Source organism: Miniopterus schreibersii (assembly GCF_964146895.1).
Source record: "Miniopterus schreibersii genome assembly, chromosome: X".
In the NCBI taxonomy this organism is placed as follows: domain Eukaryota; kingdom Metazoa; phylum Chordata; class Mammalia; order Chiroptera; family Miniopteridae; genus Miniopterus; species Miniopterus schreibersii.
This window is the reverse complement of record NC_138104.1, coordinates 2,211,339-2,237,410: the sequence shown is the minus strand read 5'-3', so window position 1 is coordinate 2,237,410 and position 26,072 is coordinate 2,211,339. Positions and strand designations below refer to the sequence as shown.

At 39.2% G+C, this 26,072-nt stretch overlaps 1 pseudogene across 1 annotated transcript; it reads left to right on the top strand.

Annotated features, from left to right (window-relative positions):
* The first annotated feature begins 5,039 nt into the window (after nucleotides 1-5,039).
* Nucleotides 5,040-6,350, top strand: LOC308551689 (heat shock transcription factor, X-linked member 3 pseudogene; annotated as a pseudogene). The gene is made up of 2 exons: nucleotides 5,040-5,489; nucleotides 5,778-6,350. The product of its transcript is annotated as a heat shock transcription factor, X-linked member 3 pseudogene (transcript).
* Nucleotides 6,351-26,072: the final 19,722 nt, after the last annotated feature.

Below are 26,072 nucleotides of genomic sequence, written 5' to 3'. Positions count from 1 at the left end.
AGTTTCTTTCAAATTTTGAAGGGAAAAAAATCTAGCCAGACTAATCAAACCACTGGCCTTAAAAACAATCCAAATATACTGTCTGCCCTGCATCCAAACTTTTCATTTGTAGTACCCTCCAACATGTTTCTCTTCCTTTTTCCCAGCTACCTGTCATATTACCGTTACTCTGACTCAGCATCTTTCTGCAATAATTGAATAATGTCTTAAATTAGTTTTATCTATTTTTCTTCCCACTTATTTACCTTTCCCAAAGGGGCTAGATTCATATTCCCAAAATATGACTCTGATTATATTTCTGTCCTATCAAAACCTTTAATGGTTCTTCATGGCTCATTGAGTTACTGCCATTTCTGCAACAGCAATTAGGTATAATACTACTAGACAGCCAACACTACAGAAAGAGCTCTCAGCCACTGAGGGTCACTGCGTTTGCCCTAACTCAAGTGACAATTGGTAATCTGGTTTTGTTGTAGTGGTTATTCTCTCTACTCTTAGATCTTATAAACATGTGTGTTGATACTATTGTATGTCGACTATAATTAAATTTTTAAAAGTATTTTTAAAAATGAAACACAACTCAGCCACAAAGTAAAACAGAATGAAGAAAAAAACGACTCATGTATTAGAAAGGAAAAAAACAGCTTAAACTGAATAATCTAAGTGTCATCCTCAAAAAGACAGACAAAAAAATACATAAAAGGAAAACATGACCAAATAAGTAAAGTAGAAGAAAAGAGATAATGAAGAGAAAATCAATAAAAGGAAAAAAATGTGCAAAGAAGAAAATTGGCAAAACCAAAAGCTGATCTTGGAAAAGATGAACACAATTGATAAACCCTTAATAAGATTGCTCAAGAAAAATGCAGAAGGCAAGAAGGACCAACGTCAGTAATGAAAACAGGGAAATTATAGGTTCTACAAATGAACAAAATAAAGATATATTAGTACCTTTATGAAAATAAGTTTGAAAATTTATATTAAAAGGATATATTCCTAGAAAAACACAACAAACCAAAACTAACAAAAGAAGGGATAGAAAATGTCAGGCTAAGATGACTTCACCAATGAATTTTCTAATCTTTTACAGAAGTAATAACATGGATATTATATACATTATTCCATAGACTAGAAAAGAAATATTTTCCAATTCATGTAATGAAGTCAGCATTACTCTGATACAACATTTTACAAGGATATGGCAAATTAAAAAATTACTGGACCATCCCTCTCATACACATAAATGCAAAATCCTATATAAAATAGTAGCATATGAAATACTGTGTTATATAAAAGGGATAAAATACATTTTGACCAAAGTAGAGTTATTTTAGGAAGGTAAGTTGATTTAATATTTGAGTATCAATAAATGTAAATCACTATGCTAACATAAAAAGGAGGGAAATTATATGATCATATCAACATCTGGAGAAAATCTTATCAAAATTCAACACTCATTCATGGAAAAAATGCTCTTAATAAACTAAGAATTAAAAAGTCTTTAAAATTTTATAATTATAAAATATCTACAAAGTACTTCAGCAGAATTAATACATTATAGTGAAATATTAAAAGTATTCCTTCCTGAGATCAGGGATGAGGAAAGGAGAGAAAAAATAAAGTTGTCATTGCTGTCAAAGGTCATGATTTTGTCATCAAAAAATCAAGTGAATCAAAAACTATCAGAAATCATAAGTAAATTTTACTAAGTTGCTGGATACAAATTAACAAAGTAATTTTTATTTCTATATACAAGAACCAAACAGAATGAATTTTTAAAATAAAATGCCATTAAAAGTAGTATGAAGAATCAAGTATCTAGGAATAAATTTAACAAAAGATATGACTGACCTCTACATAGTAAACAATGAAATATTACTAAGAGAACATTTTCAGAGGCCTAAGTAAATATCAAGATATATTGCGTTTATAGACTGGAAGATTCAAAATGTCATTTCCACAAATTGATCTACAGATTCAAAGCAATGTGAATCAAAGTCCCCTTGAAAATGTTTGCAAAACCGACAAGCTGACTCTACAATTTATATGGAAATGCAAGGGCACAAGGATAGCCAAGGCAATCTTAAGAGACTGTTAAATGACTTACATCATTGACTATAAAGACATTTTAAAGCTGGAGTAACTAAGAGAGTAAGTATTTGGCTTAGAAACAGGATAAAAATGAGAAACCAAACACACACACACACACACACACACACACACACTCACATGCACGCACGTGTGCACAAATATATACAGTCACTTGATTTATGACAAAGGTATCACTGCAAAGCAGTAGAAAAGGTATTGTTTTTACAATGAAGAGTTCTGGGTCAATTTGATATGTACATAGAAAAAAATCAACCTTTATTCTTACCTAAAACCATACACAAAATCAATTCCATATAGTTTCCAGTTTGAGACGCAAAACAATTAAATCCCCTAAGAAAATAAAAACATATGTAAGAAATTATCTTTGTGACCTTGGGATACACAAAGATTTCTCTATCAATATTAGAAATACTACCAATAAAAGATAATATTCATAAATTAAACTTTATCAAAAGTTATCATTAAGAGTATGAAAAGCAAGCCATAGCACTAGAAATATTTGCAACACATAGATTGGACAAAGGATTTTTTTGCAACACATATTTACAACATTTATATCAGACAAAATAGTAAAATGGAAAATATTATATGAATATAAAAAAGTGCATGTATGTGTACATGCGCATGTGTCTGTGTGTGTGTGTGAGAGAGAGAGAGAGAGAGAGAGAGACCATTTCCATAATGCCTTTCTTCAACTCCACTGAAGTCAGCAGTGCGAATATTTCGTCTTCAGAGGACAAAAAGAGCCTGAGGTCCTAGATTCTTCACCACAGTGGAAATTCGGTGGCTCTTGAATCAAAGAACATGAGCTAATGGTCTTACAGAAGCCTTGGGACTCAAGAACTCTTCATTAAATAAACATCTGTTCTCCATGAAATGACCAACTGTGGTTTCCAGAGTCTTCTCTTCAATTTCCAGCCCATAAAATGGGAAAATCCTTTCAAATCAGTAATCAGCAGAGTCATGAGCTAGCAAAGGCCACAAGGACACCTCATTTTCAATCGTTAAAGAACCCACTTAACACACAATACTTTGGTAGGCAACTGAAGGGAGCTGGCTGTTTAATCAGAGACACCAGGATCCTCTCTGAAAAGCCACCAATTCTTAGCCTCCAGGGCACATCCTCCCAGAATAAACTGGCTTCTTGAATAAATGCTTTGTAAACCTGTTTAGAAGCACAAAGACCATGAGCCCGAATCTGGACCTGAGGCTCCATTAAGGATGCAGTCCTTAGGCTGAGGGGCCCCTTCCCAAATGCCTTTGCACTTCCCTTTCAGAAACAAAGGATTGGCGCTCAGAGAGGACAAAGGACCCCACTTAGTGGCAGAGCTGGGGCAAGGACCTAGGACCGGTGCAGGTGGGGCCTTTCCACGGTACCGCTCTACCTCCCTATTCAGAGTTGTCCAAATTGGTCCACAACAGCTCGAGAACATGGATCACTGAAACCACTGTAGTATCCTCTCCTCTATGGTGAAGACGAATCTGGCTTTTGTCCCATCTCACATCCAGACACTCATTTACGTTCAAGTACATATTTATGATTATCTTCCTATGGGCTTCCTTCAGTCATGGCTAGCTAAACAAGTCTTAATTTTCCTTGGTAGTGAGTCTGTGTAAAGTCGGGTCTTTGGAAAGTATCTAACCCAAGAGCAAATGAAATGATTCAATGTGCCTAGTGTCAAGACTATGGCAGGAGAGGGACACACAAGTGACGGTGTGGTGCACTTCTGGCAAAGAGAACAGGGCTGGCATGAGAGTGAGTCAGTGGAATGCTTTGTTTCTACAGAGCTAAATATATGCCTAGCCCCCAACTCAGTGATGGAAAGGGGAAGTACCAAAGGAGATCCAATTTGGAAATAGGAGGCCAGAAATCTGGGAAAGCACAAGCCCACCAACCTCACTGAAGAAAAGAAATGGGGTATAGAGGAGGCCTCCAGGGAGGCTGAACCCAAGGGTCTGGGGAGGGTGATTTGAGAAGGCAAATGCAGGTGTCCCAAAGTGAGGCCATCCTGGGTAGTGAAAAGAGTTCCTATGGAGAAGAAATGGAAACTAAAGTCAATCCTCTTGTGACCTGAGAAGGGTGAGATTTGAGGGCAAACAGAGCTTAATAGAGGGCTCCCCAGCACAGCAGAGGGTGCGGCTGTCCATTCACACACCAACACTGTGGGTAATGCTATGTCTGAGTTGCTTGGGGTAGCACTGAGGTTGAGGAATGAGAGGAGCACTCCCAACTGTGCTGGAGCACAGCCCTACCTGAGGGACAACTTGACCCAGGGGTAAGAAAATAAGACTCTTTTTTGGGCCCATCTGAGCAGGACCCACCAGCCAGAAGGAGCAGCTGGAAGAGACCAAAGTGGAAACTTGAGGGGGGGGGCATTGAAGAGGGGGGCTACCAACTGAGCCTGGGCCAACCACCATCTTCTGGGAGGTACAGTCCCCCAGGAGCCCACCTGACCCAGGAAGTCTTGGTGATAGCCAAGTTAGGACTAACCAGGGCTTGCCCTTGAGCAAATTGGCCATCAACAGGCCTCCCCCAGCTGTAGGGGTGGGAGTGGACATAGGACCGTGACTTCTCAACCCATCCAGTGCCTAGCAACACGAAACAATGTGCCTGGCAGCAGATAAGCACCCTTTCTTGTAACATGAGCTTTATTTTTCTGTACTTTCTGAAAAGAGAGAAACTGGGGGCCCTACACACATCTACTCCCCCACACTTGGCCAGGCCCCACACCCCAGAGCAGTTGAGAACCAGCTTTGTGACATCACATGACCACTGTGACAAGCAGCCGGTTGCCCCACGACCGACACTCTAGAATTTTCAGGACAGTATATATGAGGCATCCCTGCTGTGACCAAAGGCATTTCTGACCCCAGTGATCAGTGATAGGATCCCTGGTAGCAAATGCTTTTTGATGTAGAGCAGCTCCATGGCTAGTCAGAGTACTAATGAGATGGGCAAAGCCAGCCCGGCCCCATCAGAGGATGGGCAGGTGGGTCCCGGGGAGGTTGTGGAGACCTTAGTCTCCCAGGAGGACCGAGCCGGGAGCCAAGATCCAAGCCCCCAAGACAACCCGCAACCACCAAACCAAGGCGCCACCAACGTGGAAGGAAACGTTCTTCTGGGACTGTCCTTCCCAAGAAAGCTTTGGAGAATAGTGGAGGAGGATTGCTTCACGTCGGTGCGCTGGAATGATGACGGAGACACCGTGATCATCCAGAAAGACCTCTTTCAGAAGGAGGTTCTTTGCCGAAGGGGCAACGAGAAAATCTTTGAATCAGACAGCCTGAAAAGCTTCACCCGCCTACTGAACCTACATGGATTCAGCAAAGTGCGCCCAGGCGACTCTTCAGTTTGCAACCTAGGAAATAACGTGATGGTAAAGTAGAACGTCCTCCCGTTTCCCCATTTCCCATGTTCTCTGTTACTCAACCATCTTCTCAGTAGACCAAGAACAATGATATGCTGAAAGGGTTTCATTTCAGGGCATAACTCTTTTTCATATGAGACAGTACTTATGGAAAGATGAGAAAGTATAGATTTTCATATAAAACTATAACCCCCTTAGAGATAACCTGCAGGGATCACTAAAGACTCTGAGAGGCCACTTAATGTCAAATAGATGTATTTTCTCTCCAAAGGACTAAAATAATTAATTTTGTTTCAGATCTACAAAAACGGGAACTTCCAGAGGGACCAGCCTTGGCTGGTCCAGAACATCAATACACAAGGAACGCGGATGACTCGCAGCTGGCCTGGGAGCGGTGCAACGCCTCCAAAGAGACCCAAGAGGCAGACCCCAACTAGGTACTCCCTGCGACTTCAGCAGAAAAGGGGTACCAAAGAAGCCGAGGAAAAGGCCCAGAGAAAACCCCCAAATTCTTGGGAACCCAGTGCTACCCAGTTATCCGAGCACTTGCATCTGCAGCCCACCAGCAGTGCCATGGATATAGAATGTCCAAGTGAGGCAGGTGGCCCAAGTGGGGAGGGTACACCTGGGCATGACATGCTTGTGCCCACGGCTACTGCCGGAACCGACGGCATGGAGGCTCTGCCCCCCAGGTCCCCAATTTACCCACGATGTGGTCCGGTGACATCTTTGTACAACATCTGCTATTCCACACTCATAGCTAGCTTGTCACTGGTGTCTCTACCCCCGTTACCTGAGGAAGAGCAGGAAGTCTCCGTACATTGCTATTGCTCACTCTGTGAGCAGTTTAAGGACAATGCAGGTCCCTAGTCGCAAGTGTCAGAAGACAATCACCACTTTGTAACCATGAATCCATTTTGTGTTTAAAAAATAGCAAAACTACATGGTGGTTAATAAACAAAGCAATGAGAATTGTGAGTCCGTGTTCTTTTGTTTCCACGCCACACACCTCATCAGATAAGCCCGAGACTAGAAATCCTGGCCTGAGGCAGGCTTTTGTCCCACTGTCCTCTTTCAGTTTCACACACTCTGTCAAGGACCTGGCTAGGGGGTCCTGAGGCAAGCCCAGGAAGATCTGGTCCCCTGAGCCTTGCCTGCTGGTCAGGAGACAGAACTGCAGGGCCCTGACCTTGGGGGAATGACCTGACACTAGTCATGCATCTTGAAACAGGAGGGTCTTTCCTCACAGGCCCCCCTATGTCCCCAGGCTTCTGATCAGCAGCTGAGCATCTCTAGCCCAAGTTCCAGGGGCCTTCCAGGGAGGCCTACCTAAGACTCGGGCCACCCCATCTGCTAAGTGGCATAGGACGGAGGCAGCCTGCTTCAGAAGAGGGGCCATTACACATTGCTCACAGGGACGGGGAAGACGCTGTCTGGAGGGACCTGCTGCTGGAGAGGCTGGGACGGAACTCCATGCAGATTCAGGCCTTGCTTTGGGAAGGGGAGAAACATGGCTGTGGAGCGATCGCTGGCAAGTGGCAACACCCTGAGCACTGCTCAGACCCCTCCAAGTGTACCCCCAGGACCTTGCTCAGAAGTTTGGGGCTTGTTTTCTTTTAAACCTGTTGGGATGAGGCTGTGGTTTCTATAAGCACCGCATCTTCAAAGGGGCAGCAAGGGACCAAAGTAAGGATCTGTGTGGTATTACCCTAGACAGTTGACCCAGTGATCCCACTTCTAGGAATATATCCTAAGAGTCCCAAAACACTAATCAGAAAGAACTTATGCACCCCTATGTTCATAGCAGCACAATTTACAATAGCTAAGCTCTGGAAACAGCCCAAGTCCCCATCACTAGATGAATGGATAAAAAGCTGTGGGACATTTACACCATGGAATACTGCTCAGCTGTAAAGAAGAAGGCTCTCCTACCCTTTGGGACAGCATGAATGGACCTGGAGAGTATTATGCTGAGTGAAATAAGCCAGGCAGAGAAAGACAAGCATCACATGATCTCACTTATATGTGGAATCTAATGAACATAATAAACGGATGAACAAAATAGGTCTAAAGACACGGATGCATGGAGCAGGCTGACAGATCTCAGAGGGAACGGGGGGGGGGTGTGAGTGGACATTAACCAGAGAACTTATATGACTATGTGCATAGCCCCTGGACACAAACAATAGTGTGGTAAAGGCCTGGGGTTGAGCAGGGGCTAGGAGGAGGGGGGTAAAGGGAAGAAATTAGGTGGCAACTGTAATACTGTCAACAATAAAATATAAAATAAAAAAAGCCACAGGTCCATATAATGGGCTTTGAATTTCACCCTGACGTTAGTAAAAAAAAAAAAAAAAAATTCAGATATTCTCTTAAGTGATCATACCACGTTGAATGACTGTACTATTTCAACAATTAGGACATTGGGTGGCTTTCAGAATTCTGGAATAACGCTGTTTTATCAAAATCCTGACCAATCATGCCAGTCTCCCAGTGTATGTGCCACTTTTGCCCAGATCAGGCTGGCCTCAACCCAGCTCTCTGTGCACCCCTTACAATGAACACAGAAGATCACAAACAACTCCACTGGCCATGATCACCTTAAAATTCTAATCGAGCCCACCTGGCTTAGCTCGGTGGTTGAGTGTCGGCCACCAACCAGGAGGTCACGGTTCGATTGCGGTCAGGGCACAGGCCCGGGCTGCAAGCTCGATCCCCAGCAGAGGGCGTGCAGGAGGCAGCCAATCAATGACTCTCTCATCTATTTTTCTATCTCTCTTTTTCTCTTCCTCCTCTCTCTCTAAAATAAATAAAAAACAAAAAAAAACAAAACACTAAAATTATGATTGATAATTTTAGATTGGGCCTTAAAGCTTTCAGGTAATTCTGGTACTTATTTTTTAAAGTCAGTTTTTTCTCCCACTTTTTTAGACTGCTACTCCAAACTAATCCCTGACTCTTCAAACTTCTAACACCTCCTCTCCAAGTCTCACTCTCAGCTGATAATTCTGCTTCCTATTTCACCAGGGATGTTGAAGAATTAGAAAAGAATTTCCAAATGCTCCCACCATCCACATCTACCCACCTACCTACAGCTGTTCCCTTTCTTCTACAGAGCAATTTGCTCCCTCTAATCGACCATTCTAATCAGCATTAAAAGAAATAGACTATTTTTCCAAAATAAAAATATACCCTTTGTAAGCCCATTTTTCTTCCTCTGCCCTTGAAGTCTTTCACTTTACATTCAACACAATAGCTATAAGAATCCTGATAACTATAAGGCAGAATATGTTATTTCTCAATTCAAAACCCTGCAAAAGTATGTGATTCCCCATAAAGTAACTGGTAAGTCCTGAGTAAATCCTAAAAGAGCCTATTGGTATCTGTCTACTTCTCCAAGCTCATCTCCAACAACTCTTGGCATCCCTCACTATTCTCCATCCACACTGGCATTCTCACTATTCTTTCACCACACCGAGGAGGTCCACATCTAAGTGTCTTTGCACTTTTTATTCCCTTTAATATAATTTTCTTCCCCCAGATATCTGTGTAGCTGTCTCTCTCACTTCATTCCTTTCTATATTTAAAGGTTACCTGCTCAGGTCATCTGCTTCCAGTCAGGATATCAAAATTTGTATTTTAAAAAAACACACGGCTTTCAATCTAACAATTTTAAAAAGGCAGATAAGCTACAAAATCACAGGTAAAAAGAAGAAACAAAAGCAAGCAAACAAACAAAATATTAGAAAGCTGAGAATATAAGAAACCTAAATGAACTAAATTCCAGAAAAGGAAAAGCTGAAAAGGGAGAGAAAAGACCCATGAATTTTTTGTACATGGTGAAGTGGTGTGGGAAAAGTATTTGCCATTGACTGGGATAAAAAGGAATTCCAAAAATTAATAACTTGTAATGCCTACACATTGGATGGAGAGGTAGATTAAAATGTCAAGAAGCTCACAAAACAGAATGAGATTGCATTCATCTGCCAAATCTTTCTTGGTAGTCTTCATTTACTATACAGGAGTACTTTTACAAAAGCTGGGGTAATGACAGGGGAGCTGAGAGAAATCTCTTCTAGGTATTCTAGTTATTCATAAATTGTAAGGCAATTGCCTTCTGAAGACTGCTGGTCAGGAAGCAGGGTAGAGTCAGATATCGTAAGGTGCAGAAAGCCTGGAGAAGGAACGGAGACCAAAGAGAACTCTGCAGTTACCCTAAAAGCTGGCAGCCAAGTTGGAGAAAAGAGAAAGATCTCCCACAATCTGGAAAGCATAAAGAGAGACAAACCATATTCATGGATAGAAAAATTCAACATACTGAAATATTTATTCTCCGTGAATTTATCCATAGATTCAATATAATCCCTATAAAAATTCCAGCAGAATTCTTTAAAGAAATTGGCAAGGTGATTTGAATGTACTTACAAATTTTACTGCCTATGTTTTCTTCTAGAATTTTTATGGTTTCAAGTCTAACATTTAAGTCTTTAATGCATTTTCTGTTTATTCTGGTGTATGGTGTAAGAGGGTGGGCTAGTTTCATTTGCCCAATTTTCCCAACATCATTTATTGACTAGACTGTCTTGACCCCATTGTATGTTCTTGCCTTCTTTGAACACAAAGGACCTCAGATAACCAAAATCATTTGGAAGAACAAAATGAGGAATTACCTGATTTCAAGATTTACCATAAAGCTACAACATTATATTGAGCAAAAAGTAGCCAGGCAAACACACATGCATGCACACACACAAAACATACACTCTACACAAATAAACACTGTACAATTTCACTAATATTAAGTCAAAGAACAGGCAAAACTAAGCTAGAGTGATAGAAATCAGTAGAGTGGTGGCTTAGGAAAATTGGGGGAAATGGTTTACTGGTATGAGACAAGAGAAACTTTATAAGGACTTGTTCTACATCTTGTTTCTGGTACTTATAATATGAGCATATGCAATTGTTAAACTTGATAACTGTCAAAAACTATATACTTTATTATTTTTAAGTTAAACCTCAATAAAAGTCAACCTCTGCTGATTTTTTTCCTTGATCAACTTATTTAAAATTTCGCTTCATGAGGTAAGATAGCTTTGTCTGTTTTGCTCATTGATACATCTGCAAGCCTACAACATTGTAGGACACATAGGGGCTCAATAAATATTTGCTGAATAAATAGATAAGCTGTAAATAAACAGAAATTCATTACAATATATTCCTTACTGTGAATCTATAATGCTATCTCTGTGTAGCCCAAGAATAGAAGCACTTGGAGGAGCCTAGGTAAAGGCCTAGTGTTTTACTTTCCATCAGCAAGTGCAGAATGGGCAGACTGCATTTTATTTCCCTGATGTAAATAGCTGCAATATTTTTAAGCATTGATATCTCTGAATGGCATCACTATTAAACATTTATCCAGCAGTGAACTTTGGTTGAAGGACATACATCAAAATTATGGGGTCAGTTAATGAAAAATAAGTCAAATTATCTCATGCTATATTGAATAAACTAACAATTATAATGAACATTTAATTGCTCAAATACTGATCTACAAATGCTAATGTGAGATTTGCCTAAGGCACCAGAGAAAATCAGTGATTAGCATTTACACCAGCTGAGATGTCTGAATGACAGAAGTGTGGGGAGGGAGACCCAGGAACTGTTTTCTTCTAAAAGTTTCCATTCGATAGATGCGAACACAAAAGGGCTTTGAGCCCATAAGAGAGAGAATAAGGGGTCATTTTGACAGGAGACAAACATAGAAGTGGTCCAGGATACCCCTAACACATTCCCTGGCAGGAAATCACAAACTTTCCGTATAAGAACCACCTGTAATCCTGCCATCCAGGGTTTACCACTGTTAACATGTTATTTCCTGTCAGTCTTTTTTTGTATGAATTTTTAATAAAAATAAACCTGCAATCATATATACAATACTGACCATAGTTTTAATAGTCCAATGTAACTTTGTCTTTTTTTAATGTTTTCATTTATACTTTAAGGAACTATGTGCTGGGAGGTAGAATATATATGCAACTTTTTGTTCAGCTTATGATTCAAAGAACACCTCAAGGTCATGCACATTCCTTTTCTTTAATTTAATTTTTATAACATATCCAGAGGGGTTAGAGGGACTCCTGACAATACTGAATGGGATTATTCTGGAATATGCTGATTCTTCAAAGGGATCATAATATGCTTCCTCTGAATCTCTTTTCTTGTACGTGATTTTACTGATGATACTACAAATCCAACCAATCAACATTGCCAATGAAATTGTGGGCCATTCTTGTTAAGAACACAATCAAAACCCCATTCCATGCACACACACTCATGAAAGTCTTTGATAACAGTGAAATAGAAATGAGGAATCTAATAGATGCTGCTTTGCAGGGGAAGTTTCTTCCTACATGATTAATATATTCTTCTATTAGGTATTTCTGTATCATAGTGCTTCTAGCAGAAACAATTAGGCTTAAAGTTTCTCCTACACCACTTCTATCTTAAATCCTGACAATTGCAATATACAATTAGATGACTCTTCCAACATCCTAAAATTTATCAATTCCTTGACCTCCTCTCACCCAGTGATCTAGTTTTCCAAACAACTTCACTCACTTGTTCCCATGTACCCCAGACAGTTGCAATCTCTCTATAACCTCAATTTCACTCTCTATCTTTTCACATCTTTCCAGGTTACTTCCTCTAGTACCTTGATTCAAAAAAAAAAAAAATCAATCTCCACTTTTTCACAAGACTCTTTTGATGTTATTTCTGCTTTCCTTACCCAGCTTTGTTCATTCCATCTTATGGCAAATCATAAAAATGGCTCCCTCACACATTCCCTAACTCCTTTGCCCTTCTCTTTAAATCATAGTCCTTTTATGGTAAATCTGCAAAAAGGGTAAAATGAACTGTTTTCTTTCAAAAGTGCAGGAGAATATGGCTGTTGAGAGATCTATGCTGATAAGTCTCACTTTAAATTCATGTTCATTAATTTCAAGTAAGTCTTTGAAGCTGCCAATTAATTCTAATACATTTCCTACTCCATTCTCTCCCAACTCTCTAAGATTATTCATATTTTTTCCTCAAAACTCCCAATGACCCCTTTCCCATCCTTACTCTTAGATGACTTTGCTTCCTATTAAAGCAAAGTCATCCAACACTGAAGGGATCAGAAGAGAAATTCTAAATAGTAAAAAAAAAGCTAGATAAAGTACTCTACTTGAAAAAAAATTGAAGAGAAATTCCACAGGCCCCCACCACCAAATTTACTCACCTGCCTGTATCTTTGCCCACACACATACACACAAACATATATATATATTATATATATATACACACAAATACACACACACACATATACATACATACATAGAATGTCCTGTAGGTTTCAAAGGGAAAATGGCCTTGCTGACATTTTGATTTTGAACTTCTAGTCTCCAGAACTGTGAGACCATAAATTCTGTTGTATTAAGCCTCCTACTCTGTTACAGCATCCCTAGAAAACTAATACACCTGGTATCTCTACATTTAAAATATATCTATAATCAGCCACCTTTTACCTTCTCCATTGCTATTCCCCTATTCTAATGGGTCTTGTATGATAATATTTAATGACATTAATATATTCCTGAAAACCTTGCTTCTATGTGAGAGAAGTCACTAAAAAGATCATGAATTTTAATAACAAATAATCATGAAACCCATGCCAGCCAACAATATCTAAATATTTATCACAGATCAAATAAATAAAACTTGAACAAAGAAAATCAAGTTTACATAATCAACACAAACAAATTATCATTTAGATTAATGTGCTTACACATAAGTGTTATGCAGCATAGTTTTGTTGTGCTCACCAAGGGAAGAAAAAACTTAACAGTGGATGGTGGTTGGTGGAGGATAGTGATCATTTGTGAAAGTGGAGAAAAGTCAGGTGATCGACTTTCAGGCAGCCATTTAGGATCTTATACCAGGTAGGGTGAGTTAATGCTAAGGAAAGGTCAATATCTTTTGTATTCCCCATCTTTTTAAGAGTCTTTGTCACACACATATTTTACTTAATACCTATAGCTGTTCTCAGTCTTTTTTTTTTTCCTTGCCAAGTTTTCAACCATTTGGGAGTTCACAGTATTCTTGCACTAAAAAATAAAGTTATAGCATAGTCCTGGCCGGGCGGCTTAGCTGGTTGGAGTGTTGGCCTGTAACCAAAAGGCTCTAGGTTCCATTCCTGGTCAGGGTTCATACCCAGGTTGCGGGATCAATTCCTGCTAGAGGTGCATGCAGAGGCAACTGATCTATGTTTCCCTCTCACACCGATGTCTCTCTCTCTCTCTCTCTCTCTCTCAAGAAAAAAAAAAAATCAATAAAAACATACCCTCAGGCCCTGGCCAGTATAGCTCAACTATTTGGAGCATTATCACATATACTGAAGGGTCACATGCTCGACTCTGGTCAGGGCACATACCCAGGTTGGGGGTGCATGTGGGAAGCAACTTATCGATGTTTCACTCTCACATGGATGTTTCTTTCTTCCTCCCTCTCCCTCTAAAATTAATTTTAAAAATCCTTGGGTGAGGATTAAAAAATAAATAATTTTAAAAAATAATGAAGTTACAGCATAGAAAATATTTCAACTCATTTGAGAGTAGGCACTTCTCTGCTCCCATGTTCCATTGGGCAACCCATCCTTACTGATAGAGTTGTCAGATTTACAAAATAAAAATACAGGATGCCCAGCTAAATGTGAATTTCAGATAGGTATTAAATAATGGGACATGCAATAATTGGATGCAATATTTGGGATATACTTTTACTAAAAACATTGTTACTTACCTAATATTCAAATTTAACTAAGTGCCCCGTATTTTATCTAGCAACCTTATTACTAGAGGATGAGGTATCTATTATAGGAGCATATTCTAGAGACTGCCAAACCTCAATTATTTCTCATATCACTCCCATGTGTTACACGGTCCCAATAACCCAAAAGTTCTATAAGTATGCAATTCATTCAACACATATTTACAAGCACACGTATATCACTTACTAAGTGCTGGGCACTGGGAACACGGGAAAAATAAATCCCACTCCCCATCCTAGAGGAGCTCACCCTCCAGAGGAGGAGGTGGGCATGGAAACAGATACTTACCAAACAGTGTACTTAGAACAGCAGTATTCACAGGTTCTGTGGAAGTATGGGGTGGGGGGATATGTAACAAATTATTTCTAAAACCTGTAACTAAGATTTTCTGAGTTTATAAAAGCCTGTAATAATAAGAGAGACAGATGTATATGACTCTTCTACGAATGATATGCACATCTAATTGTTCAAGGACCTCTTTGAATCTTTAAATTTTAGAACACTGCTGGAAAACCCAGGCCTTGACTAAAGAAAATGACATTCGCCTGTGCTAAAGACAGATGGTTTGGGCCTCTTTAGTCTGTGCAATCTATCTAAATATATCTTTATTCTCAGTGTCTATGCACACTGCTGGTTTATGGTCCTTGGTTGGAATGTTAGCCAAGTCATTTTGTGCAAAAAAGGAACTGCGTAGGCTAAAGCTTGGATGAGCTCACTAGAAATTACTTTCTATTTTGGGTCTCTAAGTGACTGTGGTTTGGGGATCATAAAATAAGATGGCTTTGTCTTTGGTCACAGTCTGTATAAGTTTTGCATACAGGAAAAAAAGTAGAGAAGGTTGTCTAGACAATAGGTAGAGAGAGAAGTAGAAAGAGAGTTACAAAAGAGGTCTACTGAAATTGTATTTACTCTCTTACCGGCCAACTGGTAATGAAACCTTGAGTTGATCAAACCCACTTAAACAAGAAGATATATTATCAATTATCTTAATAGTTGGAATTACATTTCCCTATTTTGATATTAAATAAATATAGAAAAGCTAAGATAATCTAGAAACTCCTACTGTTCCAAAGATCTCCCAATAAAGAATGCTAAAATTATAGCAACATACACATTTAAGTTCAGTTGCCTTACTTTTATTTGAAGTAACATGAAACATATTGAATAATTAATCATTTATATTCACAAAGGGAACCAATTCTGTTAGGAGTGGGAGATCGATTGCATCATTTTCATCAATCATAGATAACAGGGTCCAAAAATGCTTCATCATGATTCATTTTACAAAACAAAAGCATTGCTATACAAACCAATTAAGTCAGTCTTTTGTGCATGTGCATTATTTGTTTTTTCTCTCTCTCTCCCTCTCTCTCTCTCTCCTGTATAATTCTTCTAATAGAGGCACTCAGGTACTCATGTCACAAGGGATTTGTTACTTTTGGAGGGTTCACTAAAATCAATTTGTCACCAACCCTCATCTGCAATGTAGGAAATATTCCTTTAGAGACACAGAGGTGCTGCAGACACTCTGATCCCAAATGGCTGGGAAACACTCAGTAACTGCGAACAGGTAATAGTATCCTTCGAAGGGATGACAATTCAGTGACCTGCATATACAGCAAGGTTCCCAAAGTCTATCTCTTTCTTCTTCTTGTACTTAGAACTCAAACTCCAATTTCAATGAGGCATTCTCTACCAGAACGGTACTCGGGACCACTGTGATTAAGATTAAGTACAGCGCCTGAATCCTAAATAAAAATTATTCTCTTGGTGTGGGTTTATTTGAAGAAAGCAGCTCTTTGAATGACTATAAAATTGATATATATCTTTGTGTTCATGGGCGGACATTCTTTCTAGAATATTTCTGCTCTATAGATCGTATCTATGTTTCTTTTCTGGACATAAGAAAAAGGAAACATACTCAAATATATTGAATGCCAAGAAAATTTCAAATATTTAAAACCAGAGAGACAGGAGCAAATTTAATTTTAAAATTTTAGTAATACTCAAGGAAAATGTTAATGTATTAGGTTTGATTAGTTCATTCATTCAACGAATGTTTAATGCCTACTAAAATGTCAAACAAGTGAAGAAAACAGACAGAGGTTATTTGGTTAATACAGGCAATACTGAAGGTGCAAAATCATTAAACTCAAAGTCAGGATTTGAAAACACTGTTTTCAAAATCAAATATTTTAATGAGTATAATTTTTGAAAACTTCTGTATTGATTTTGAGAGAGAAAGCAAGGGAGAGGGAGTGAGAGAAACATTGATGGGAGAGAAACATCAATCCACTGCATCCCGCACGGCCCCCACCAGCGATCTGTAGGAAAAGGCCAGCAAACAACAAGCAAACTCTGAAGGAGTTGGGTAGCCAGCTTCCCCAGAATCGCAGAAATCCCCTTGAAAACGAGGGGGACAGTTCTGACAGGAACTGAAAACAGATCCTTATGGATCTGGGAAGCTTGCCCCCAGGAGGGTTATGACCTTAAGAACAAACGTGAAGCATTAGCATAAAACAAAGCCATTTGTTTATGCGCATTTTCTAGTTTCTACTGATCACTATCTTTCACACCTTCCTTTCTGTAACTCAAAATAAAAATCACTGGATGGTGAGGAGGGTTGTTGCAGCGCCTCCAGAGCCTCAACCCTCTGCATCTCCACCTAAATTCTACATTCTCCGTGTCTCGAGTTTTCTTCGCGTCCAGCAAGCACAACAGCGATCAAGCCAGCAACCCGGGCAGGTGTCCTGACCACGAAGCAAACCAGCAAGTCTCAGTGCGCAGGGCGATGCCTAACCAACTGAGCCACACCAAGCAGGGCCGTTTCCCCTTATTTAATGGAGTACACACAGTCACAAAAATTGGAAGTGATAAGCTTGAGTTGTAATTAAATGGGAGCAAGTGACAGGATAAATAAAAAATGAGCATGATAATTTCAACAATTAGACAGCTCGGGAGAAGCTACAGAAATAGGAGGTTTGGACATCTCTAGCTACAAAGAAATAACTCGTGGATTTTACTTGACAGGGAACAAATTGATGGTCACCAGATGGGAGGCTGTTCGTGGGGCTAGGTGAAAAGGTGAAAGCAATTATGAAGTACAAATTACCAATTACAAAAATAGTCATGGGGATGTAAAGTGCAGCACAGGAAATATAGTCAATAATATTGTAATAACTATGTATGGCATCAGATGGGTACTAGGCTTATTGGGGTGACCACTTTGTAAGGTATATAAATGTGTAATCACTATGTTGTACACCTGAAACTAATATAATATTGTATGCCAATTGCAATTGAGAAATAAATTAAGAAAAAAATTATAATGAGGTATCAACTCACACATGTTAAGATGGCTATTATTTTAAAAGTAGCAAATGTTGGCAAGGATATGAAGAGAAGGAACCCTTGTATACTGCTGATTAATGTAAATTGGTTCAGTCACTATGGAAAGCAGCAGGATAGTTCCTCATAACATGAAAATTAGAACTACCTCATGATCCAGCAATCCTACTTCTGTATATACCAGAAGGATTTGAAATGAAGATCTTGGAGAAATATCTGCCCTCCTACGTTCATTGCAGCACTATTCACAATAGCTAAGATATAGAAGGAACATACATGTTCATCATGAGGTTAATGGATAAAGAACATGTGATACATACACACACTGGAATATTATTCAGCCTTAAAAATTAAGAAAATCTGCCATTTGCTACAGCATGGTAGGATCTGGGGGGCATTATGTTAAGTGAAAAAAGCCAGACACAAAAGAACAAATACAAAATTATACCACTAACATAATGACTCTAAAATAGCCAAACTCATAGAAGCCACATGGAATACTGGTTGCCAGGGGCCTAACCTACAGAGTTAATAAGGGTCTTGTATATTATTGAGCCCTGCCAGAGACTTTAATGAAAACAAAACCAATGAGCTACAAAGGATGAAGATCCCCATCTCCCTCCCTAGAAGACAGAAAATCTTGAGAGGCAATAGTGCAATGAAAATTCTTGAAGGAGATGAATATCTCAGTGGAATCCTGGATCAGATTAGCCAATATAAACATACTACTCAACAAAAGATCAAAAACTCCTACAGAGATTCTTTTTTTAAAATTTTTTTTTCATTTTGTTATTCATTTATTTAGTACTTGTATAGGCTACTTGTTATGTACCAATTCCAGTGCTACATGATAGAGAGAGAGATTAGATAAAGCATTTCCTGAGGGAACTATCAAGTTAATAAGTAAAGTTGGAAGTAAATAATTAAAATTATATGTGGAGAACACTAATGTAGGGAAAATAGAAGGTACTGTGGGAGCACATTAAAAAAGAGAGTATTTAATCCAGACTAGAGAAATCCTGGAAAGCTTCTCAGAGAAAAAAAGGTAGATCTGGAAGATGAATTGGAATTCTGTCATCGAGGGGGATGGGAAAGCTTCCTCCTGAAGAAAGAGCAGCACATACGCATGTGAATCAGGACATGCATAAAACTAACGGGGCATAACAGGCTTGACCCCTTCCTTCTGATTGGAGCGCAGATAGCAAGGGGAGGAAGTGGCCAAAATAAGGCTGGAAAAGTTGGCGGCCTTAGATCATAAAGGGAGGTGTGTGCCTTGATAAGCTTCTGAACTCTCTCCTGAGTACAAAAAGGGAGTCATTCAAAACTTCTACACAGGAAGGTGACACTATCAGATTGTTCCTGAAAGTTTTTTCCGTGTGTGTATATGTGTGTACGTGTGTGTGCATTTAACTGTTTTGTAGAGTCGGGATTCAATAAAAGAGGAGTTGAATCAACACCGAGGACAGGGAGACCATTTAGATGAGATTAATTCACTCACTACTCCAAAGGTTTAGCTTAGCACAAGTGGGATTCTGAAGACCACTTACACCGCTGTATCAAGTTAGAGTGGGAAGTCAACCTAAATGGTTTTGTAGACGAAAATCCTCAGATGCTTCAGAATCTCTTAGAGGAATTTCTGTCTGTGTTCAATGACAAACACCTTCCTTGAACAAGTAGAACACTCTCTTAAGTCTCTTGAGCTTGTGCTTCTACTGTTGACCTCTAGGTATCTCTTGCCCACATCAATTCCTATCTCTTCTGAATTCAATCCCCATTTAGGTAAGATGCCTACCATGATGTCTGATTTTGATGATAACCTATTCCACATCCCAGGCTGCCTTAGCTGAGCCTAAATCTTGTCCCCAACTTAAATATGAGTTTGACATGCACAAGCTTCATGAATACAAAGCCTCTGAGTTGATCTGAGTCAGAAAATCACCAGCTGGGAGTACCAAAGCAGAGGGTTAAAAGTGTTAACATAAAAAACAGCACCTGCTTGGAAGACAGAGAGGAAGCTGGTATACCATTTGTTCCACAGTTAAAAGATAACAGATGTTTTCAATGTACGGTTTCAAAAAAAAATTAATCAATCCTGCCGTTTTTACTGGTTCAAGGGAAGAAATGTTGCAGGAATTTTGGGATTCCACAGCACCACTTAATTTTAACATTGACTCAAAAACAATAAGCCTAAATGAGGTAAAAATTAGCACACATGTTTAAAAGTATTTCAGAAAGGTAAATTTCATTTTCTTTAACTCAGGAAAGCACATCCCATCCTTATTCTGAGCTGCTTTATTAAAAGATTAAGAAGAACTGATGTTTAAAACAAACCACAATTTGTGGGCACTAATTTCACGCCTGTCATGAGTATGATACTAAAGATGTTTCACAGGGAATGCTCCTAAATTAAATGGCACAGTCCAGGTGGGCTGCCTCTAGAAGAGAAAAAACTTCAATTTATTACCTATTCTTCTAAGAAATCTGTTTTCAGGGGGTGGAAAGAACCCGTGAGTGCAAATCTAAGTCCCCTGTTTGACTCCTTCCTCATTCAATTCCCAATGACATGGTGGGAAGTGGAAGCTGAAAATGATGCAGACATTCCAAAAAGCTATTATTTATTAAAATAAGGCTGCCTGGTTCAAAATGTGTAATGTTGATTCACATTTTATAAATACAGTAATTCTAGACCCTGCCCTGCACTCCAGTGTCAACTGATATCCATGAACAGGTGACAATCAAACATTTACTGACGGTAGCCTTAGACCCCATCCTAGCGGCTGAGGAAGCAACAGTAAATGAGACACACACAGTTCCTGCCTTCGTGGCCCCCAAAGCCAAATGGGACAGTACAGAGGATCCGGTAATTAGGAACCACAGTAGAGTGTGAGGCAGGCTAAGGAAGATGACACAGAGCACACCTTTGCCCAGGAACACTGAGTGTTCTTCTTTACCTCTTGGGCAGCCTCTGACCTCATCGATCACCATCCATAATCATTAACTCATGAAACTGCAGTTACCATTCACCAGAGGATATTTGAGATTTCTTAATCTTCTGCTATAACCAAGCAAGGTTAAGAACAAACAACAACATGGCGAATCAAGACATTTAAAACATTAAAACAGCCTTTGAATTAAATAATAAGGAAGATCAGTTATTTGCTAAGTATTCTTTCTATTTGTGCTAATCAGAAGATGCTAATTATTTAATCACATGTATTTGTATTTCCAATCACACTGGGGCCGCCTTGGGGATGATGCATGCAAAAGCTTTAGCACCCTGCCAGGCATATTATCAGTGCTCAATAAATGAAAGCAGTGTCACTGAACTTTGAATTCCTTGTCATTATATCCATCACTATAAAATGAGAGAAGCTAGTTCACAGGCCATGTAAGTAAATGTGCTTCTTACTTTATAGTTACTCTCCATACATATGAAAGCATCCATATTCCACATAGATAATATAAAACTTGTTCCATTGTACCCACATCTGCTCCAAAGCACATGGAGGCCTTGGGTTGGTTAAGTGTATTCATACTAATAATAATTCATATGAGGAATGATTTGAGATAACAGTGAATTATATTCTCAGAGTAAGAACTCTGAGATAAGTCATAAGGCTTCCCATGTACATGGTCTCTATTCCTAAATAATTGAGGTTAGATCAGTTATCCAACTGTGCAAGAGTGGGCCTTCGATGGATTCCATCCAAGGCATCCATGTGCTTTGGACTCAATGCAAGAAGTGATTCTACTCCAAAATGTCCATCCACTGCCACAGCATAAACTAGACCCTGATCTTAATAGTGAGAAGATATGCAGTGCTGAAACTGGAGAGAGAGATCTGCAAAAATACATGGCAACTTCCAGGGCTAGGAAGAGGATATTTGAAGGAAGAAATGTTGTTTATATAAGTTAACTATTGCTAGGAACTCAGAACTTAAAGGCTGTAGTAAAAATACCTAGGCAAAGCAAAGGCTATGAGTTTTTCTCCCTTAACGGCACAAGAGCAAGACCAAACCAAGAGAAATGAGTGCAATGCAGGGCACATGAACAAGGCAACAGACACTAGCAGAAGTCTTTCCAGGGCCACACTTCTTAAGAATTATCAGAAATCCCTTAATGAGGAGGAATTATAGATGACAAGAACTCATATGGTATATAGTATTTACTTTAAGCAGAATGGAATTCTTATAGTCTACAGTCAGTTTGTGCTCCTTCACAGTATAGTTTGGGGGTCATCTTTACAATGACCCAAGTCCAAAGGATACTCAAATTATGTTAAGTATAATTCCTGAAATGGGGAGGAGGGGCAGCCCCTGCCTGAGGAGTGAAGTCGGATGCTAAGTTGCAGAGAGAACAAACCCAAGTGAGGCATGCCCCTTTTAGAATTTGTTCTTTCATCAGGAAAAGTAACCTATTATCCTGATATTCAGTAAGTATCAATCAGTGCTTGATGTAGAGACTATAGCTAGCCCCTTTGCTGGACCTTTTATCACAGCTCACTCTTCTGGGATGTGGTATAATATATTGTTAGAGACAACCTGTAACGGGAACTGTGCTTGGAGTTAATATCTCTTTCCTACTGCCTCAGTTGCCAAGAGACATTTAAGCAACAACAAAACAAGGTCTCATTATTTATTCATTTCAGAAGACAACAATAAGAGCTAAATTTTTATTTAAAAGTGACAATGTTTCACATGCATTGATTAATTAATGACCCATTCCGCTGAAATAAGGCAAATGCTGGCGTCTCGGATAACAAAGAATGAGACAGACAGCAATGGGTTTAGTGCCTTGCCCAAGGCCATTCTGTATGTCAGTGGCAGCCACAGCTTTGACACCCTGCCCTAAGCTCAGTCTCCAAAGATGCATTTGTGATATTTAATAATAGCAGAGTTGCTAGAGAAGAAACACTGTGACTATTTTAAGACACTAAAACAACTCCAAAGAAAAACATTTTTTCCAGATCCTGACATCTCCATTAAGAGCATGAAAAACTCATGTTTTTTTCTCAAAATGTGTTGGTCAACATTTGGTGGCCTGACATTTCTTAATCTATATAAAAATGTTGTGATCATACCAAGGGCGTGGAGTGCCTTTTCCCAGTAATGCTCAATGGGCGCAGTTAGAACTCTTTCTAGTTTTAGAGAAGCAGGGTAAGACCTTTTGTTGAACTTCTATTGAACAATAATTTCATCTAAGGCCTTTAGCTCAGCAGCTAGATTAACATACAAGTGAGGCTGTACATTGGACACAATCCTTCTAAAATTCAGTTAATGTCACTATCACAAATATCTTACCAAGTCACCTGAGAACTTTTAAGACATATATTCCCATGCCCCACCCTTGACCTAGTAAATCAGCATCTCTAGTGGAAGGGCCTAGGAATCTGTATACTTACAATGCACTCTACTGGTCAATGCTCCTACATTCAAACTAATACCTACTTTTCAATGGGAAGATCCCTAAAAGTTTCTGGTTGGCTACAGGGATCTTGCACGGGAGATGCAAACTATCCTCGCTACTGACAAGAGCAATCAATGATTAAGTCTGAAGAGTCATAATCATTTTGACTACAGAAGGAAACCAAGGGAAAGTCTTCATGGGAAAGGTAAGAAATCATCCTTCCTGTGTTCAAATAGCATAGTGTAGTGGGTATGAGCACAGGCTCCTGAACCAGACTGTCTGGGTCCAAATTCTGGTTTTGAATCTTACTAGCTTACTGAAGGGGGAAGCCCCTTTACCTTTCTCTGCCACAGTGTCTCCATATGTACAAGGGGGACAAGGATGCCCTGGCCAGTTTGGCTCAGTGGTTACCGTGTCAGTCTGTGCACCAAGGGGTCTCAGGTTCGATTCCTGGTCAAGGGCACATGCCTGGATTAGAGGATACCCACCAAGATCGGGCACATGAGAGAGGCAACTGATCGATGTGTCTCTCACATTGATGTTTCTCTCGATCTCTGTCTCTCTCTTCTCCTCCCTCCCTCCCTCCCACTCTCTCTAAAGAAATCAATGGGAAAAATATCCTCGAGTGAGAATTTAAAAAAAAAGAGAGACAATGATAGTACCTATTGCCTAGGGTTGTTATGTGTCTTACATTAAGAGTGGTATTTATACATTCTAAGTACTCCAAAAATATTAGGTTCTGTTGTATAGCATTCATACTTTCAAAAGGGTTTTGTATATATCCTATAGGATAGGTTGGGTCTATCACTCCACTATTAAGATGACAAAACTTATACACATAGAGTAAATGATTTTTCCCATGTTCCTCTGAAGGTTCATGAAAGAGAGAGAAGTAAGCCCGAGACTCATGCCATCTAGCCTTTTCTTCTTTCTAATACATGTGGTTTCCCTTCACTACCATTTAATATCTTCTCGGACTTTGTTATTATCATGTAGACTACAGCCCATAGGAAGAAACTGGGTTCCCTACTACATAACTTTTCACGAGCATATACACATGAAAGTAGTTAAAACAGAATCCTGATGCTTAATAGGGCAAGTTTCAGTTATTTGCAGAATTCAGCTATGTATGCATAAATACATATTCCCCACCCAAGTTAAATCTAAGGAATATTTTCCAGTTTCACTATGGAAAAATCACTCTTGTCAATCTACTGTTGTATAACATCAACAACCTCTATGACAACTGACAAATAGAGGTATGTCAAGAAGCTTTGAGGCAAGAAACTTTGGGAAACAGATGCCTATAGTGATGGCTTTTACAGAGAGACATTTGAAAAAGAAATATAAATTAACACCTGTCTTCAAACTACAAAGGGGCAGCAAGTTGACATTACTGTTTTCAGCATTCTGCTCCTGACACTACAACCAATGCCACTGTCTTAAATAAGTGCCTGTTTTACACCATCCAACATTTGGCTAGATGCCATGGAGGGCTGAACAGTTCCAATTTGTTCCATTTGAATGGAGACTTATAGCAGCATACGTTAGCCAATTACAGACCTCTCTCACACTCACTCTATTGTCAACCCAGTGCTCCAGAGGGCACTGAAATCACTGAATGTGCCACCAAGCAGACTTCTGCACAATAAACTGGGACCAGAGGGCTGGCAGAAATGCTTGCCTCCGTGGGGCAAGAGGCCAGCATGGGCTGGGCTGCATGCCTGGAAGGCTGAGCAATAAAGGTTGAACAAAATTATCGATTCGTTTTATTTTTAGATACTTTAAAGAAAACTCAATCTAGTTAATTAAGATTAATTAATTAAGATGTTGTAATTAGCAAAAGTACAGACCAATATGTTTTCCTCTAGGTATACATGGAGTATATCTAACCAAAGAGAACTAGAACCCCAGTTAACAAAAGAACGACTTTTTAAACTGTAAAATGTTTTTATGTATAGGATACCATTGCCAACCCTTCGGTCTTATATAACTAAATTATAATTAAAATACATAAAAATCTTTTTGTTATTGTCCCTCAATTTTCAATTCCTTTTCTAGAATAGAATGTTTTTTTATTAAATGTTGTATTTAAAATATCAACATGAACAAACATCCTTTACAGTTTGCACACACACAAAACATTTAAAGATGCAATGCTCGAAGAAGCATCAATGTATACAACAGTGAAACACAGCTAAGGACTGCAGACTGAGCAGAGTTACACAGATATGAAGAAATGAGAAACATTAAAAAGTCTCATTTGTTAAGATGAATATGCCTAAAAGATTGATGTAAAAAAAACCTAGACTTATCCCCACAGACCAGTTACGTAGCTCCACTGCCAGTCTTCAAAGGGCCAAATGCATCAAACAGAATATGCCTAAAAGGAAATGGAATACATTATTTTGTTCAAAGGAAATGGAGACTAAACAATACTAAAGGCAGATATAAGGGTGATCAGCCTGAAAAGAAAGTATCAACTAGTTATGCCAGTCAGATACGAGGGAGGATATGAGGCAGAAAGCAGCCACCTGTGGTCCACTATTGCTTTTCAGCCACTAGTAGAATTGAAAGTACAGAGAAACAATACAAGTATTCACCAGATTTATCAGCAGTGTGGCCAGCAACACCTTTTCCACCCGAACCCCAAATAAATTCACACATTTCAGAGCAAGGCACGGTGAGTCCAATAATCAAGCACTATGATGGAGGTTACAGAAAAGCAAGGGTTCCAGGCGCCAAATTTCCTTAGAAGAACCCTTTCAAAGACCACAAGCCAATCTGTAAATTGTTCATGAAGTGTACAATGTCTGACTGGACCAACTACTTTACATCTTGGTTGCTGTGCTTCAGATCTTTGTTTGTAAGACACAGTATTAATTCGGGCCAAATCAATTAATATGTCAGTATGACTGCTCCCTTAAATAGTGTATGCAAGTCGAGTCTGCTGTGGTATGAGCTATCAACAA